At 44.1% G+C, this 18,412-nt stretch overlaps 1 protein-coding gene across 4 annotated transcripts in view; it reads left to right on the top strand.

Annotated features, from left to right (window-relative positions):
- The first annotated feature begins 2,582 nt into the window (after nt 1–2,582).
- sipa1l1 (signal-induced proliferation-associated 1 like 1) overlaps nt 2,583–18,412 on the top strand; it is a 77,161-nt gene continuing 61,331 nt past the window's right edge. For 3 of the 4 annotated variants that reach the window (XR_013965907.1, XM_080791174.1, XM_080791176.1), the window contains exons 1-2: nt 2,583–2,634; nt 10,090–10,175. The gene's annotated coding sequence lies outside the window, so the exon portion shown is untranslated. Of the gene's footprint in view, nt 2,635–3,782; nt 3,855–10,089; nt 10,176–18,412 lie in introns of those variants that run through there. The other variant, XM_080791175.1, reaches the window with a different exon arrangement.

Consider the following 18,412-nt stretch of genomic DNA (forward strand, 5'->3'; position numbering starts at 1 on the left):
GAGGTAAGGTACAGTATGATGTATCTCAGGTTCAGACTGATTAACTCTTGTAAGTGTTGGCGTAATTGGCCGGTAATTAGCTTATTATCTTGTTGTATACCTACTCAGTCTCATATTTCCATCTACTGTTTAAGTGGTCAAGTGGTTTTAACTATCTTGGTACATTACTTTAAGGTACCGTTAGGTTATGTACATGGTACAGTTTAACTCTTCCATAGCTGTGTGTTCCCCTGCAGTACACCAAGCAGATGCTGTTGGGACTGTTGTATGAGCTAATTGGAAGCGTCTGGGGAGGAAATGATGGCAGGTCATCTAGACCAGAGTCAGTGGAATCTGTGATTGATATCTCTTCTAGAGACGAGATGGAGACGCTGTTTGGCGTCTAACACTGTCCACATGGCTGGCTCACATCCAACACTCTCTTTCTCTCAATCTTAGTCACCTGCTTTCTTCTCCTCGTCTTCACTCGCTGTCTCTTATCCCTCTGCCTCGTTCTTTCACTTTTCCTTTTTGCTGCCTCAAGCACTTTCTCTGTCCCACACAGAGGGAAGAAAAAAATAACTGTCTTTTTTTGTTCTACTTTCACATATTGACACTTTACATACCCCCCGCCGCCTCTGCTAACTCTGGCAGTATTATTTTGGGCTTTTTAATCCGCACCATTAATCTCTCTGTGAGCCAGGCCTGTCAGCCAGGTTGTCAGTGCAGCCATATGGCCCCAGCCAGTCATGTCCTGTGCTGCAGGGAGGAACTGTGGACGTCTTTAAGTTGCAACTTGAAATGTTTTAGTGCAGAGCGTCCCCCAGGAAGGGGAGCTTCCTCACTGCGGGGGGGGGGGACATGGTGGTAGTGGTGATGACAGACAGAGTGGTGTTAACATCTTGATTATAATGATGATGGACTGGCATGCAAGCCTGTCTTATTTCACGCTGCATCCTTTCCGTGTGCCTTGGTAAGGTTTCACGTCACGCTGGTGTTTAGTTACTTTACTCTGTGTGAGATCAAGTTGGGTTTCATTTATGGATTTACACAAATCAAACACACCCACCTAAATGTCTCCACCTGTTTCAGATAAAATGGTAAATCTTGTGTGTGCATTAGATTAAATTAGAGGTAGTCGCCTATTTTAAACAGGAACGCAATCATACAGAATTTATCATTTCTGACAATGAATATTGGCTCTTTCTGCATGTTCGTGTTCTCAGTGAAATATCAGTCCAACTGACCAAACGTTGTCTGTTATCCTGTACCTCGGCTAACTATCATGGTTCACATAAACATGTAACATCATTGTGATAACAGTAATACATTTCTTTACATTTATTTTGTCTGAGAAACGTTTGCCCCTGGCCTATCCGTTGTCAAGGTTACTGTCAAGTTCCCTTTGTACCTTGTACCTTGTATTGAGCCGAAGACGAACCATTGTTAGTGTTCTTGTCACCACTCACTGCCTTGTATCAGCTGTTTCCTGACAGTCATTTGGCTACTCTCAAGGTTATAAGCCTACTATATTTGGTACCCTTTTTTATTCCATAAATGACTATCTCCTCGCCTTTCTCCAGTAGGCTTTGACTTCCGTCATTGCTTGGCTATTACAGTATGGCTTGACAAAAACCTGCTTTCCCCATACCACCCTGTGGTTGACTTAACCTTGATACTGTAGTGTCCATATTCTCTAATCTGGGCATGTCGCAAACAATTGGTGAAAATGTGCAGAAATAGTAGATCTACAAGCTCAGAATGCATGGCATTGTTGGCTTGTATTTTTGCTATTTTTTATATTCAACTTTTAGTGAATATAGGAAACTTAATGCCACGTTAGTGCAATTCAGTCAGGAACATTCATGTCATACAATTTTAACCATTTATTCCAACAAATGGAATACACTTACCGTTGGCTCTGCTCCCTGAATTGGCCATGTAACATTCTTGGGCAATTCCATGGGTATTCAAGAGCAGGCCCAAAGCAAGACAATTAATTCAGTTTGACTTAGAGCCATAACAAATATACTATTTCATGTCTTTTGACTAGAGACATGCAAAATGTTGAATTGCATTTTTACTTTAGGGCCATGCAAGAGTCAAGACTGAATTAGAAGGGTGGGGGCTGGGGTGTGGAGGCTCCTTGTCAACAGCAGTGTGTGTGAGGCAGCAAATAGCTGAAAGCCAGTGGAAGAGGGAGCCATATTTAAATGGACGGCCAAGTTGTGAGAACGAGCTGCGATTGGTGTGTAGAAATACTTGATTAAATAGGCAGACGGACCGCTGATCACAGCTAAATTATTCCCTCAATCGTAAGGTAACATTTTTTCCCATTTCTGACTGTGTGAGACTGTTTGGTGTGGACTGTGGGGGTATTGTTGTTGATATGCTTTTTGGTCTCGTCCCACGCTGTAGGAATGACACACCGATCCTGAGATTGGTCAGTAATCCTCCGTTCAGATGAGAAGTGGAGAGCAGGAGACCCTCATCTAGGAGAGCAGCACACTGTGTTCCAGTACTGGCTCCACTCCTCTCCTCCCTCACACCTCCTCCTCAAGGCTCCACTATCGCCGCTCTCCTCCCCTCCCACGTACAAACTCCCACGTTCGGGGAGAGCGAGCAAGAGAGTTGGCGAGGAACACTGTGTAGAAGGTGAGGGAGAGAGAGAGAGAGTGTGTGTGTGTGTGTGTGTGTGTGTGTGTCTTCCTGCATGTCCATGGTACTGCCATGGACATCAGACATACGTATTATTGATGGATTGGTGTGAAGGTTATTTTATTATGACTATGGATGCCAATGAAATCATTTTGTTCTATTAGTTACGTGGCAGTGTCATGTCACGTGCCAAAAATACCCCATCTACAATTACACACCGCGGGTCACAATGTGCCGCGTTGCTTATAAATGGGGTGCGGGTGACACTAGCACGAAGTATGGAGACAGGCCTTTGATCTCTCTTTCTCTCCCTCTCTTTGTTCGTTTTCACACTCTGATTTCTCTTTCTTTGTCTCACTCTCTTTCTCTCTATCTCTCTCACTCCCCCACACGTACACATAAGGGTACATTGTGGCTTCAGGGCCCCCGCAAACTCACAAACACCATTTCTGATTCTGACTGAGACCGACACATAATCACATGGAATAGAATCATATAATCTTGTTTTAAAATCTGTCTTTAAAAACAATTGGCCTCTTCATTAATTCATCATCATCATCATTTTTCGAGATCATAGATTTCACAATGCCACGCCAGACTTTCCGGTCCTTCATTGCCATCCCCAGTTCCTGCTTACTGATGCATGTGTCCCTAGCGATGACGTTAGGGAATGACAGTTTTCTACTTCTGGTCTGCTTTGAGGCAGGACTCCAGAGAAGAAGGGAAGATATAACCTCATTGTCAGCTCTGTAGCAGTGGTACTGTAGTTGTAATACTGTAGTTGTTTGTGAATGAATACAACCTCCATACTGGTACTACTAATACATACACACAGCGTATTGGAAATGTGCAATGAGAATGGCATTGATGGTATGGCATTGACTAAAATGGTTATCTGTGCTCGGCTATGTAGGACATGCTATGTCCTACATAGCCGAGCACAGATAACCATTTAGTCTAGGTTGACTTATATGGGCATGGGGTTATAAATAAGAACGCACATATGGAAACGTTTAGATGAAACGATAATAAGTTTGAAATACTTGGGGTTTCCCTCGCCCTTTGGAGAGGTTTATAGGTGCTGTCATCGGCGTCAGCGAGGTGTGGTTTGCCGGCGAAAGGAGGAGGGACGACGTTCGGTTTTGTGTGAAAGCAACGTGACGATGCTCAGAGTAACGACCAGTGTGACCCAGTTTGAACAGGATTCTGCTGACAACGTACGTTTGAAACTATCCAAAGAATTTAATGCAAATTTGGGTTGGGGTGTGGCTCTTCAAGGCATGTTAGCCTGGAATGTACATACAAGAACCATAACAAGATATCACAGTAGTAGGGGGATAATCATGTGTGTGTTTTTTTTTGCATGCATTATGATGTGTTTTTGGCTTATAAAATGAGCTATTTTCACTGGGATTTGAAAAGTGACCACTACAGTGACCTGCTCAAAGTAGGGACAGTGGGTTGAAAGTGGTTCACACACACACACACACACACACACACACACACACACACACACATACACACGCAGTGCTGCAGCATCAGAATGTTCCAAATTACTTCAAGTGAAGGCCCTGCACTTAACAGTGACTGTCAGAAAATACAAACTAAAGTGAATGTCATGTTGTCAATGGATCTGCTTTTAGGTACTCTGATCAAGTGCATCAGTCCCAACCATAGGGACTCCGAATCCCCGTACCTAACCGGCAGATCCAAAACGACAGGTGGTAGCTGGGGTGGAGGAGGGTGAGCAGCAAAGGTTTAGCAGAACGCAGCACAGCAGAATCAGTGTGCAGCGGCAAGAAAGCAGGATGAGCAGCGCAAACTCCCAGTTGAAATAGCCGGTATATGAAGTGTGTGATTGGATGAGTTAACCATGTGAATGAGAACGTGATGCTGAGACGGCCCAATGAGACGGCCCATTTTTTTTCTACTTTTACTGAGTGGAACCACAAACTGTCTATGTAGCATTTGAAGATTGTGGAAGAGATATAGGCCGTCTTGAGAGACTAGTGGGAGATGGCCTCGGTACCCAGGCCAAAAAGGTGATAATTAGTAATTACATATAATTGCTGTATTTAACGGCTCAAAATTGCTTCCCTAGCTCTATTTCATCTCAGTAATAGAATGCCTTTTCATTTGCTTGCAGACAGACAGTAGTTACTGTGACACAGGTTCAGGTTCAGGCATTCTATTACCTTTTTATTTTCCTGGGGAAACGCATTGGTCTGGCATAGGAAGTGACGTCAGTGTTCTCTGCCGTTTTCTACCGAGGAGGGGAGGAGGGGGCGGGGGTGGGCTCTCAGATCGGTGAACCAATAGATTCCAATGCCTTTTTTGTGCCGGCACCCACGGCACCCCCTCTAGACCAAAAACCACACGGGCTGGGCCAGGCTAGGGAGATAGTAACTATGTAGTTGTAGTCATTCACGTGCATCTGGCGTTTGCTTGGTCCTGTCTGTGTAGTAGTGGTAACCATAGGACAGCAAGTCCCATGTAGCCTTCACCTAGCCAGCATTAGAACTGAAGGAACCTCTAAGCGACACATGGTGCGACACGGCTGCATGGTATTCAGTAGCAGAAAGGATCGCTAAGTTGGCTTCCTGTCAGTCACTCTTCTGAATGAAACTGGATGTGTTCCATGGAGAAGTTTGTTACTACTGCGTGCTGCGTCATGGTGTCGTAAGCGGTCCACAATGACCTTAGATGCAGTTTGTGTGCTAAGAGAATGGCTCGCTTTGTGAGGACTGCCTCTTTCAACACAGCCAGCAGTAGATTTACTATTGCAGCAAATAAAGTAAAAAACATCTGTGTCATACTGTCATTTTAGATTTTAGTTTTTCACAAATAGCAGATATACAAGCAGCTTAAGTACATCTGCTATTTTTGAACATTTTTGAAGATGTGTGAGAACTACTGGTTTAGAAGGCATTTGTAGAATCGGCCTGAGGTGTTGAAGGGTTAATTCAGATAACTCTGACAGCGTCTCAGAATGAAATGAAATGCTAGGATTGTACTGGTGAGAGAGCTGCCTCCACCAGCTGTATTTGCAGCTCACACACATTGAGGGTTGGATTGAGATGGAGAGGAGGACGGGTTGATCGTTCACTGATAGACTCACTTTCGTCATGGATGCATCTCTCTCTCTCTCTCTCTCTCTCTCTCTCTCTCTCTCTCTCTCTCTCTCTCTCTCTCTCTCTCTCTCTCTCCTACTCACACTCTTGCTGCTTCTCCTCTCCTCCCACACGCTCTCACACTGAGTCAGGAATCAGCCCCCTCTCATTCGTTTCATTATCTCTCTCGCTCTGGCCTCTCTCCCGCTCCCTCCCTCCCTCTCTGTTTCTGCCACTTCAGTTAATTCTGTTCCTGTGTGTGTGTGTGTGTGTGTGTGTGTGTGTGTGTGTGTGTGTGTGATTCTGTACATTTAGGGCTTGTTTGGATTCAAGCGAGAGAGAGAGACATGATGTTTCGAGTGTGTGGGATATCGGAAGCAACTGAGAAATATGTATTTTATAAATGTGGACTCAAATAAAGACATTGAAATGTGTGTGTGTGCGTGTGCGCGCGCATGTTGTGACAGCGGCTGCAATGTCACACCCTAAATAGACCTGCCTCATCCTTCTAATTGAGCAAGAGCCGCCGCCACCTGAGGGCTGAAGGCTCCCATATCTATATATCTCAGCACCTTCTTGGTAAGAAGTAAGGAAGATTCCCAATTTATTTCCAATATAACATGGCTGCTTTGCATAGAGCCTACAGTCTTTAGCGTAAGGGTTCAGCAAGAACCCTAGCATCCCTATTCTGCGGCCCGATATTCCACAGAAATAGCTACCAGCTCACAATGCTTTGAGGGGGTAAAAGACGAGGCGGCCTAATATGGGGGAAATCCCTGCTATTATTGAAAAGCTTACATGAGGTGGGAGTTTTTCCTTGGATGCTGGTCTCTGGACACTTAAAAATGTCTCCGACGTGTCCGTTCCACCCTTAACCTCTGTGACCCTGGCACTCGGGGCAGGAAGTGGCTTCGGTGTGTTTCCTGTCCTGGAGCCAGCGCTGGCTTCCTCAGCCAATGAGGAGGCTGACGGATCCATGGGGCAGGAAAGCCAGAGGAAGGAACTATGTCTTCCTGCTGCACAGTCACTGCACCGCAACTAGCCTCATTCATACATTGTCGTACAGTGGTGTCGCCTGCCGAAAATGTGTGGTTAAGGCACGTACATTTTATATTGGGCTCTGATGCGGACCGGCGGACCTTTGCTGCGTGTCACTCACTGACACCATCTCCACTGTACTATCAATAAAGGCAGAAAAGGCCCCAAAAATCTAACGAATAATAAGAATGCCTATTTTCAGTGTGCAACACCGTTTGGCGACAAAATATATATCGGCCTTTTAACATCTGCCCCCTCCATCCACCACCTGAACCAGCAATCAATGACTGAAAACGAAAAAAGGAAAAGTCCATCCATCCATCTTTAACCGCTTATCCGTATCAGATGCCCGAACCACCTAAGCTGTCTCCTTTCCAAGCAAAGAAGCAGCGACTCTACTCCGAGTCTCGGAGACTGAACTTCTCACCCTGTCTAAGGGAGATGGCAGCCACCCGTCTGAGAATTTTTATTTCGGCCGCTTGTATCCGCAACCTTATTCCTGACCCACACTTCATGACCATAGGTGAGAGTTGGAACGAAGATTTCTCGGTAGACGGAGAGCTTTGCCTTCTGGCTCAGCTCTCTTTTCGTCACAACAGTGCGGTACAGCGACTGCAATACTGTCCCTGCCGCTCCGATGCTCTGGTTGATCCATGCCGTTGATGTCCGGCAATTGGTGTTTTATAGTGCTTTTGATTGATGTCCGGCAATAATGCTACTCACGTTAGCATCAGGTTGCTAGCTGGTGTTGTCAATAACACAGGATCGTGCCATCATGATCATCGTGCCCATAAACATCCACTCGTATCTGTTTCTTTCAATCGCCTGCATCTCCTATTCCTTGTCCCAGATGGCATTTTTGGTCAAAACAAGGTTTATTCCATGGCCCAGAGCAGACTCTGTGTTGTCTTCTATTAGACTCGGTTAGCTCCGTTTGATAAACAGGATGTGACCACACATCATCCAACTTCCTAATATAAGATCAACACCGGAAGTCTGGAAATGTGGCTTTTCAAAATAAGAGCTGAACAGGGAAAAAAATATGCTGGCGTGAATTATATCAGTTATCAATAAATGCTGCCGTAGTTTGGTTTAACATTCACAAACTCCTTTACCCAGAGCTTCTCTCTCTTTACAGAGAATCCTCACAGAGCTTTTCACATCCTGTTTGAAATGAGCGAAATAATCAAAGCTTTTTTACGTCCGGATGCAAGACTTGCAAAGCACTTTGGCGAGATTGCCATTGATTCAAAGTGCATTGTAGGAGCGAGTGGAGTAGGCCGAGCACAGGGGGAGATGGTGAGGCTGAACCATGCATGCCAAAAAGGGAAGTTAAGAAACACTAGCATTTGTTCACAGTGAAAATAACGAGACCTAGATGGAACGCTCAAACGCCACCTGTTTGTATGGGAACGTGTTTGTTAGCTCAGCGGAGCTACAACACCACATCGTTATGTAAACGGCATGCGCACGGAGGCACACTATCATCTTTCATGCAAGGTATGGCCAGGCAACCCTAGTCTTAAATGGTTTTCTGTTCTTGTTTTGTCTCTTTTTTTTGGATGTTGCTGCATTGTCTGCTACCTCAGCCTATATCAGGCTAGGGTCAAAGTTGCTTCTTGTGCATTGCATTGTGAAATTTCACTCAAGAACTGTTATAGGCCACTTTGTTACTTAAGTTTGCTTTGTGTGGCCACGCTCCTAACCCAGACTTTAACTATAATGGCTAGCTTGTGTTATTAGTGGTACTAATGTATATTAATAAGTTCAGCTAATGCATAATCATTACTTAAAGTTGGCGGTATAGCTCTTGTTGGAGTGGGTGTTTATTATTCCCCTATGATGATGATTTGAGCGATGCAGGGTATTCTTTTCCCTTTTCTCCCTTAGCTGTACATCTTTTTTTCCCTGCTGTCACTCTCCCCATCAATCAATCTCTCTCTGTCCTCGATTCTCCTCATGTAGAGGAACCATGATACATAAATTACATAATACACAACTGCATTGGTGAGCCGATCCTGCTTCTCAAGATCAATCTCCTTTGTTTAGAGGCTTTCCAATGTGCTGTTGCCTACTATGCCATGCAGTTTGGTGATCTGCCACTGTGCTCTGAATGCTGGAATCACTTGCCAGGAGGAAGGTCACAGCACAGGTGCTATGAGACTTAAACGAGAGACGGCTACTTATGGTGCCACAGAAGCACCACTCACTCACACCTGAACCTGTGTGACAGTAACTACTGTCAGTCACTCTCCTCCCCCCTCTGTCTGTCTGCAAGCAAATGAAAAGGCATTCTATTACTGAGATGAAATAGAGCTACTGTAGGGAAGCAATTTTGAGCCGTTAAATACAGCAATTATATGTAATTACTAATTATCACCTTTTCCCCCCGGTTTCTGTCAAACACACCATCGCGTCTTTGCCTTCACCCCTTGACTTTTCATTTTTACATCTTAAACATTATATACTTTGTTGACCGCCGTCCTCCAGGGCTCTATACTTGGTCCTCTCGTTTTTGAGGGGCGTTCGGTTGTCATCTTACATGCTCATGATAAGATCAGTTAAAGTTAGTTATAATGTGTTGTCATTATTATTACTTCATATAGAGCGCCCCTCACTTCACACGGGTGTGATTTTGTTCACTCTACACCAGATCTCTTCACTGAAAATAGCCTACCGGTATTTACATTCTCTCAAAACCAGGAAGAGAAGTCTGGACTAGGCGTTTTCTTGCCGCCTCTTGATGATTAAGTGTGTGATGCATGCAAAGCTGGTTTCATTAGCAGTGCTTTGTCTGCTGTCTGTTTGCCTCATCCACGTTCCCTTAACAGAACACTTTTCGTTGTTTCAACCTCATCTCCGTATTTGTCCAACTCCTCACCAATGCTCCCTGTATGACTGCAGCACTAGTGTCATCCTCACCAATGCTCCCTGTATGACTGCAGCACTAGTGTCATCCTCGCCAATGCTCCCTGTATGACTGCAGCACTAGTGTCATCCTCACCAATGCTCCCTGTATGACTGCAGCACTAGTGTCATCCTCGCCAATGCTCCCTGTATGACTGCAGCACTAGTGTCATCCTCGCCAATGCTCGCTGTATGACTGCAGCACTAGTGTCATCCTCGCCAATGCTCCCTGTATGACTGCAGCACTAGTGTCATCCTCGCCAATGCTCCCTGTATGACTGCAGCACTAGTGTCATCCTCACCAATGCTCCCTGTATGACTGCAGCACTAGTGTCATCCTCACCAATGCTCGCTGTATGACTGCAGCACTAGTGTCATCTCCATCTGTTTCATACAGGTGTCATCGGCAGGCAGACGTTCAGACCATCCACAGCCCGCCATTGACACGCAGAAGGAGGATAAAGAAAGTGGTGCCATCCAACAGTGAGTGTGGTAAATGGTGAATTTATATAACGCTTTTATCCTAAGTGCTTTACATAGATTGTGAATTACATTCACCCATTCACACATGCACACGCTCACGCACACACACACACACACACACACACACACACACACACACACACACACACACACACACACACACACTCACACTCACACTCACACACACCCCGATGGCCTAGCCCTAAAATACTAGGCACCAGATGAGTTGGAAACGAAGTGAAGTGTTCCTTTAACCCCACAACTTTGATCAGACTTAGGCTCAATTATACAGTGAGCTCTTGTTACTTTCTTTCTTTCCCGGCACCTCTTTCTCACACTCCTCTCCCTGCCTTATAATTTTCTCTCTATGGTTTATTGAAACCCCACACCCCCCCTCCCTCCACACCCCCCCTCCCTCCACATCCCCCCTCCTTCCACATCCCCCCCTCCCCCCACATCCCCCCTCCCTCCACATCCCCCCCTCCTTCCACATCCCCCCCTCCTTCCACATCCCCCTCCTTCCACATCCCCCCCTCCCTCCACATCCCCCCTCCTTCCACATCCCCCCCTCCCTCCACATCCCCCCCTCCCTCCACATCCCCCCCTCCCTCCACATCCCCCCTCCCTCTACTGTACATCAGAGGCTCCCCGGGCCACCATGTTAATTACAGCGCATCTCCTTCTCTCGATTATTCACCACTCTGCTATTTCTGTCCTGCTTCCCCCTCAGCGGCGAGCCTCCTCACGCCGTTTCGTCAGCATGTTGCTAGGCTTTTTGTTCGCTGTTTTGGTTGGCGAGTGCCACTTCCACAACAAATGGCTGCCTTGGCCTGTCTGATTGACACAGATTGGATGGCCCTGGGCACTGCGGTGCACGGGAGGTTAAACGCAGGGTTACGGAGCCGTCCTGTCGTCTATATGTCGTGTTTATTATTTATTACTCTTGCACCTGTTCATTGCCTCTTTCATATAATAGATGCGATGGAACAAACAGAGGAATGTGATCTTGATCTCCTCCAGGAAGAAACCCTAAATACAAAAGGAAGACATTATTGCACATGACAACCACACCGAAGGGTCTTTTGAGGTACTGTCACCTCATAAACACATGAAAAACTGAAAAAAGAAAAGAAAAACACGGCACTATCTTTAAGTTAAGTGGTGAGATGGGTGGGCCGCATTTTCAGGGCACGTTATTTTAATTATCGATTGCTTTGAACCTTGGATGAATAGATTTCAAGTTCCATTTTTCACAATGAAAACTAAAAATGTCAGGTTGAGAATCTAGGGAATGTAGTCTAGGGAGCATTGGCCATTGTTTTGTGGAGAAGGCCCAGACAGACATCCGGTATTAGCCTAAGATAACTAGTCTTTTGTGAACTAGATGTGTTGAATTCACACTGGTGAACAAATAATGCACCTGTGAATTAGGCACTTCCCACACCTTTAATTGCAACAGCGTCTTCGTACCATACACCCACACACACACACACACACACACACACACACACACACACACACACACACACACACACACACACAGGTAGGCCCACAGGAATGCCAAAAACTACTGGATGTACAGTACATAGGCTGAAGGCTTTTTATAATGCTTTTATATCTTACGCTGTACCTTATACATTCATATATACGTTTCTCTGGCACCGTGGTACATTTGCAATAGTAGCCTATCTTAACTTTTAAGGATATGTATCGGGTATAGAAAATGCCCAAAGGTTTCGCTGCCGGCATAATGGGCCCTGTGTTCGTCAGAGCCACAGCTGAGCTCTAATTGGTGTTGGAGTGAGCCAGGTCACAACCTGCTCTTTGAACACCAGAGGAAAATGTCCATTTTGCCCATTGATCCGGCCAGCAGTCAGATACATATAGCTGAGAGCTGTGGTCTGGCTTACCTTTTTGCTTGTAATTGGACTTACATAATAGTGACCCATTCTGGGCCAGAAAGGGCACTGTCACAGCGCTTTGAATCCATTAGGCCACTTTTCTATACAGACAAATACAATAACTGCAAATATCGATTATGTTCTTAGCGGTTATGCTTTCGTTTTCTATTTTTTTAGATATATATTTTCGAGGGGCGCTAGCCCCTCATACACAGGTTTAATGTTTGTCTTTAGTTCAAAGTTTGTTTAGTAAACGCATTGACAAATTTACGTCAATGTGTCGTTTACGTCATATTGTCTATTTATTGTTAATGGCGTTTTTATATAGATATTAATGTACCATTGACTAAATCATACTTCCATTGATTAGACTTCCATTGAAGTCTGATGCAGCTCAAGTCTGATGCAGCTTATTCTGGGGGCAACGGAATGTTTTTTACGTCCGAATACCCCATCCAGGACAGGCTTCAGACGCTCCTCCTCAGGAGGAGGCTGGAGGCTAGGATTTGATTTGTCTTTAGGAACCCGTTGAGACCGCATGCCCTTGCTGACGTAGACCCCAGGCAGGGTTCGAACCCACAACCTTCCGCATGAAAGGTGCAGCTCTAACCACTACACTAAAATAGCCAATTTACAAGTGCACAACACGTCACAACGAAAACCCTGATCTACTGTTTACTTATTTATCACCAGATGGAGTGTGAGCGAGGTGCGATTGGAACTGTGCCAAAGTAAATGTCACTGAAGTTCCATCTTCTCTTGTGAAGTGAAGCTTGCGCTCACGAAGGTTGTCACACACACATTGCTCAAAACAAATCTCTCTCTATTTTCATGCCTTTCAATTACGTCCTATTCAATATTTGTATTACTCTTCCCCAACTCATGTTCAATTTGGGAACAACGAGGAAGTGGATCATTAAAACACAATTATTTATTCATTTGTTATTTTATGTTAATTTCAAATTGCAAACTGTCGCCATGATACTCCACCTAGAATAATAATACTAAAAGAACAGATCGGCTGAAAATAAATAAAGCGATTAAATGTACTGTACAGTAAGAAGATGGGTATTATACCCAACCTTTCAGCTTACCTTCTACACTGGTGCTGTTATCATGATTCATCTATCTCTAGACATGATGGGAATATACAGCTGTGTGGTCGATGGGCCCATCCTCTTAGTTTAGAAGTGGGTTTACATGGACCATGAAGACTAGTGTTCCATAACACTAGGTAGGATCCATAGCAGCTTCCGCTTCAGCGCTAACCCTTTTCCCATGAAAGAATCACCTTTAATGACATCGCATGAGAATATAAAAGAAAAAAATAATTAGTCAGTCATAACTGCCAGTTGCAACAAGCTTTTATAGCGCCCGTTTTGGTTCATTTCCGACTTTCTGCATGCAAATGTAGTCCAGGCGCTTTTCAAGCACCTGGCAAAAAGACTCAATGCTTATTTAAGTAGCGCAAATAGCAGATGTACAAGGTCACAGCGTGTTGCTATTGGTGAGATTCTGAAGGTTTTGTAAACGTCTACCTATTATGAGTCATGACATGCCAAAAATAGTGATGTCCGGTTTAATGTGGTTAATCTAGTCTACAATTTGTGGTAATGAGCCTGACATAAGTCTAATGGGCCTGTGAGATAACAGCTTGTTACATCACTATTAGCCTATAAATAACAGATGGAGACCGCAGGGCAAACCACTCCACCGTTCTACCCCTGGTGTTCTACCACCACTAGCCATGAATAATACATCCAGCCATCATCAGGGCAATCAGCTGTATGGATTTGATTCCACCAGAGCTCCCACTACAACCCAGATACCAGGGCAGAGATGTTTTGTTCTTGACTGAACAGGAGTCAAGTATAGTTCTTCACTTCAGCCATGGCCATAGACAGTATGACAGATTGGTCCTTAATACAGGAAACATGGAAACATGTTTTTACTTCAAGTTTGTTTTGTTCCATGTCTTTGAAGGACATAATAGCCGACAATGCCTTGCGACACACACAGAAAGACAGAAAGACAACTTTGCAACAGATCAACAAATATACATTTTAGGTACAAAAATTCATTAGACTAATAGATTTAAAGAATTAGATAAACTAATCAATCTAAGTAAAATACTTTATTTTGGGGGGAAATGTTGCATTTCTTTGATATTGTTGTGCGACATTGTTGTACGCCAAAGTATAAAGTAGATGGATAGAATAAATGTATTGTTTATATTATAAGTAATCTAGACTACATAATCTAGACTGCTGATGTCGATACATTTGGGTTTCCAAACACAGTTTGTCACAGGGATCCCTTGTTGAGGTTGGAAGATGTGCACTGTGGTTTCTCTCACTTTTCCTCTCGTGTTTACAGAACACACAAAGTAAGCCACTTCCGAGTCTCCAGGTTGACTCATATCAAAGCCAGCAGCTTATTGTTCGGTGTCTTGAAGTTGTACTGTTTGAAGATAATGAATGATCAGTGAATTTGACAGGATTAGGAATTATTCCAGGAACCATGAGGGTGGCTGCTGGTAAACTAAGGACATCGGTGTTAACGTTCTTGGGAGTTTGGCATGCGGAGAAAGTGACAGGTGCCGTCTCTGTCGTGATTTGTGATCTTTTATCATCAAAACCCCGACCCTGTGGCCTTCCAGCAGAAGGTCTAAATGGTCACTTCCTCATGGAGGTATGTTCCTTCCAGCCTCAGGGTTGGGAACAATAACAACAACACTCTCTATAATGATCTGTCGCTGCTTCCTCCCTCCAGCCTCCTCACTAACAGGCCCTGTGGCTGAGCTTTCCTCAATGCCTCCAGCCTAGGTGACTAGGTGAATCCCCACACACACTCATGGCGTGCACAGTCTGCACATACAGCGGCTGCTGTCATGAAAGTCCTTCAGACTGTCTTGAGTTGCAATAGAAGCCAGCAGAGCATAACATGTATGCATCTACTCTACCTATATTTCACCAACGAGCCTCTCATCTCCAAAACATTTGTTCATTTGTTATTCAATCGATAATGGGCAATTTGCCCGGGGCTTTTAACCACTTCATCATAATTTTGACCACGGTCGAGATCATGGATTTCACAATGCTAGACTTTCCGGTCCTTCATTGCCATCCCCAGTTCCTGCTTACTGTGTCCCTAGCGATGACATCAGGAACCGACGGTTTTCTACCCCTGGTCTGCTTTGAGGCAGGACTCCAGAGAAGAAGGGAAGATATAACCTCATTGTCAGCTCTGTAACAGTGGCAGGCACTGTGTTCTTCTGGATCGGACTAGTGAAGAAACACAGGGAAGGTTGCCGTATATTAGATTAGTCGATGGGTGGCTCTTCCAAGACAGATTTTGCGCTCTCATTAGAAGGCGGGTGTAAGTGCCATCCAAACGTTACTCTAGTTTCTTTGAAAGTGTCCATGTCTCGGAGCCATAGAGTAGAATCGGCTCAACGGTCGTCCTAAATATTTTTACTTTTAACATCTTAATGACCAGATCTTATGCATGTCATTGCAGGCTGACCAGGCCATACCCTTCCTAGTTTGAAAATCCTTTTGGGAAGAAGATATATACTGTATGAACCCAAATACTTGTAGTCATCAACCTGTTTCAGAGGATTGTTGTAAAGTGTTTTTATAATGTGGTTATTGTTGGATTTACGTATTCAGTTTTCCACTTAAACCCTGTATATCCTTAGTAAACCAATAGTTGACCTGGGTCAGCTCTTTACGTGTTGTGAGCTTGTAGATTCACTATTTTGTTGAATGTCCGCCTCCCAGAATATCCATGCTAGGGTGCATTTGGTTTAACGGGCTCCGTTTGTTGCGTTGCTATAATGTCGGCAGATAATAAGTACTACAGTTGTCTTATTGTTCTGGAGAAGAAGAGACATGAGTCCACCTCCACAACGTGGGAAGAGGACAAGGAGGGGCATTCTGCATGCAGTACATGAGAAAGGAACACATGCTAGTTGTTCCACTATCATTTTATTTTATTATGTACAGTTGAACAACAACTATCACATTGAAAAGCTTGCAATGTGTGCATGGTGTTGTATCTTTCAGTGACCATATGCATGTGGGATTAGGACTTCCGAGCCTCTCGGCTGTTTACTGTGTTCTCGGTCAGTCAGTCACACACACGCATGCACGCGCGCTCACACACACGCACGTGCGCACAATGTAGGCTAGACCACAGCTGTTTGTGTCTCTCCTCATTTTGTGTGAAGCTGGTCTTTTTGAATACTTACTTGCGCCTCTTCTCCTATCCTCTTCCTCCCTCCTCTGAATGGTGGATGAAAGATGGCTTTTGTATTACCGTTCCTCTGATCCAATGTTCCGCAGCTCCCAGGCATTTAGGCAAAATAGAACGTTCATTGACTTGAATGTTTCTCATGCATATTGAACTGCTAGACATGAAATTGGTTGGATAAACTTGCTTTATCCCCCACCCCAGTGGAGGAGGCGGGCACGCTGTATAGAGTGGCTGCTGCACAGTGTTGATTTTGTCGACTAATACTATAACGAAAAATGTTCGTTTCACTGAGGAAAATGATGACTAAAACTAAGACTTTATATATATTGACAATTTCGTCAACAAATCAAAACTAGACAAAAATGTTAGGGAGGGACTAGTGGACAAGAGATCCAGTACAAGTACAAGAGACAAGTCATTTTACACTTGGTTGAATGTTGAAAATAGCCGATCTACAAGCTCACGTGCTGCGACGCATTTTGTCGACTAAAACTAGACTAACACTTAAACATTCTAGGTGACTAAAATGTGACTAAAACTAAATTAAAACTATTCAAGAGACTGTGACTAAAACTAAAATCTGAATTTGCTGTCAAAATCAACACTGTGCTGTAGCTTAACACTGTACTTTTGGGCCGATTTACAATACCTTGCCATGCGTAACTGTGGGCAGTTGAGAATGACAGGGAAGGAATTTTAATACAAACAGTGAGAAGACTTCAGCCCATACTGTGCTGTGGAACTTGTGAATAACATCTGGTATTAGTCTGGGTCAGAGCACTAAGCCAACAAGATAGGAGCACCAATGTTTTATCTAGGCAATTGACTCTTGTATTTATTGACATGGTAGGGATTTGTTACTATAGTATGAATTAAAAGTCCTGCAATGGGTCACACACATGCACACTGTAGGATGAAAAAAGATACTGTATGTTGTAAGCGTCCCTATTTTGGTCAAGAGGTAAAAACGGCACATGCAATGTAGCTTGTGTGGATCTTTTTGTTTGCCATTTTTCATACAAAGAAGTATAGGGCTTCAAGGACCACTTTTCAAACGATCTTCATATAATTGGTCCTCACTAATATTCATGATAAAATAGCACAGTTATCACCAGAACGATAGCTTCCATTATGTAACTTTTCAGGAATAGAAATTTAAGCCTGCAGGTTCTTTTAGCTTGGATTCCCCATCGATGATATCACTCGAAGACAGGTTTCTGAATCTGAACTGCCCACAACCCTCCTATGAGACACATCTTTTTGTATTTTATCATAAACATTAGTGAGGACAAATTATATGAAGATGGGTTGAACAGTGGTGAAGTTAAAAATGTAAAAAAGTGGTGGAAGAATGTCTCCCCTCCGTTTTTGTTTACGAATCAAACAATGCTCATACCGGCACAGCAAAGCCATGCCAAGATGTTGGGTGTCACTAATCCTGTTCAGAACATACACACTATACACATCGTCACCCTCCATTTCTGTTGCTTCCCTCTAGCTTCCTTTGCCATTCTGAGATAGTTGAGTAGATGGGAATGTGTGTTTGTGTGGACGCCAGGCAAAGTGCCATGGTAATTTCACCCTCTGGAGGAAAAGACAACAACCGACATGATGACTTGAGAGTGTCCCAAAAAAACTAAAACGGTCCCTTATACGTACATGCGAATGAGTCCCGGGAGATGGCCCGACTCCGCCTCTCTCCTGAGTGCCATAGTGGTGGACAAAAAAGAGCAAAGCGCGTTTATCTTTCCACACAATTTGAATTTAACTTTGGCTCTCGGACGAAAAACAAACACAAAAAAACCTTTTGGAACACTTTGGATGGCTGCATGCTTTCAAATTTGTTAGATGTTTTTCCCCCTTCTATTTATTTTGGCTGTGTGTGCCTTCTCCTCATATGCCTTGGCCTGCCATTTCCTCAAGTGTGCTCACAGCTTGACTGTTTTTCAAGCTCCATTTTAGTCATTTTCTCTGGCAATTTTTTGTTTTCATATCTTATATTCAAGCTTTACACACAGTGTTTGAAGTAGAAAATCACTGATGTTCCATTCCGTAATGCTATACTACTGGATGTAACGA

Source organism: Protomyctophum bolini, assembly GCF_963924005.1.
Source record: "Protomyctophum bolini genome assembly, chromosome: 19".
Classification (NCBI taxonomy): Eukaryota; Metazoa; Chordata; class Actinopteri; order Myctophiformes; family Myctophidae; genus Protomyctophum; species Protomyctophum bolini.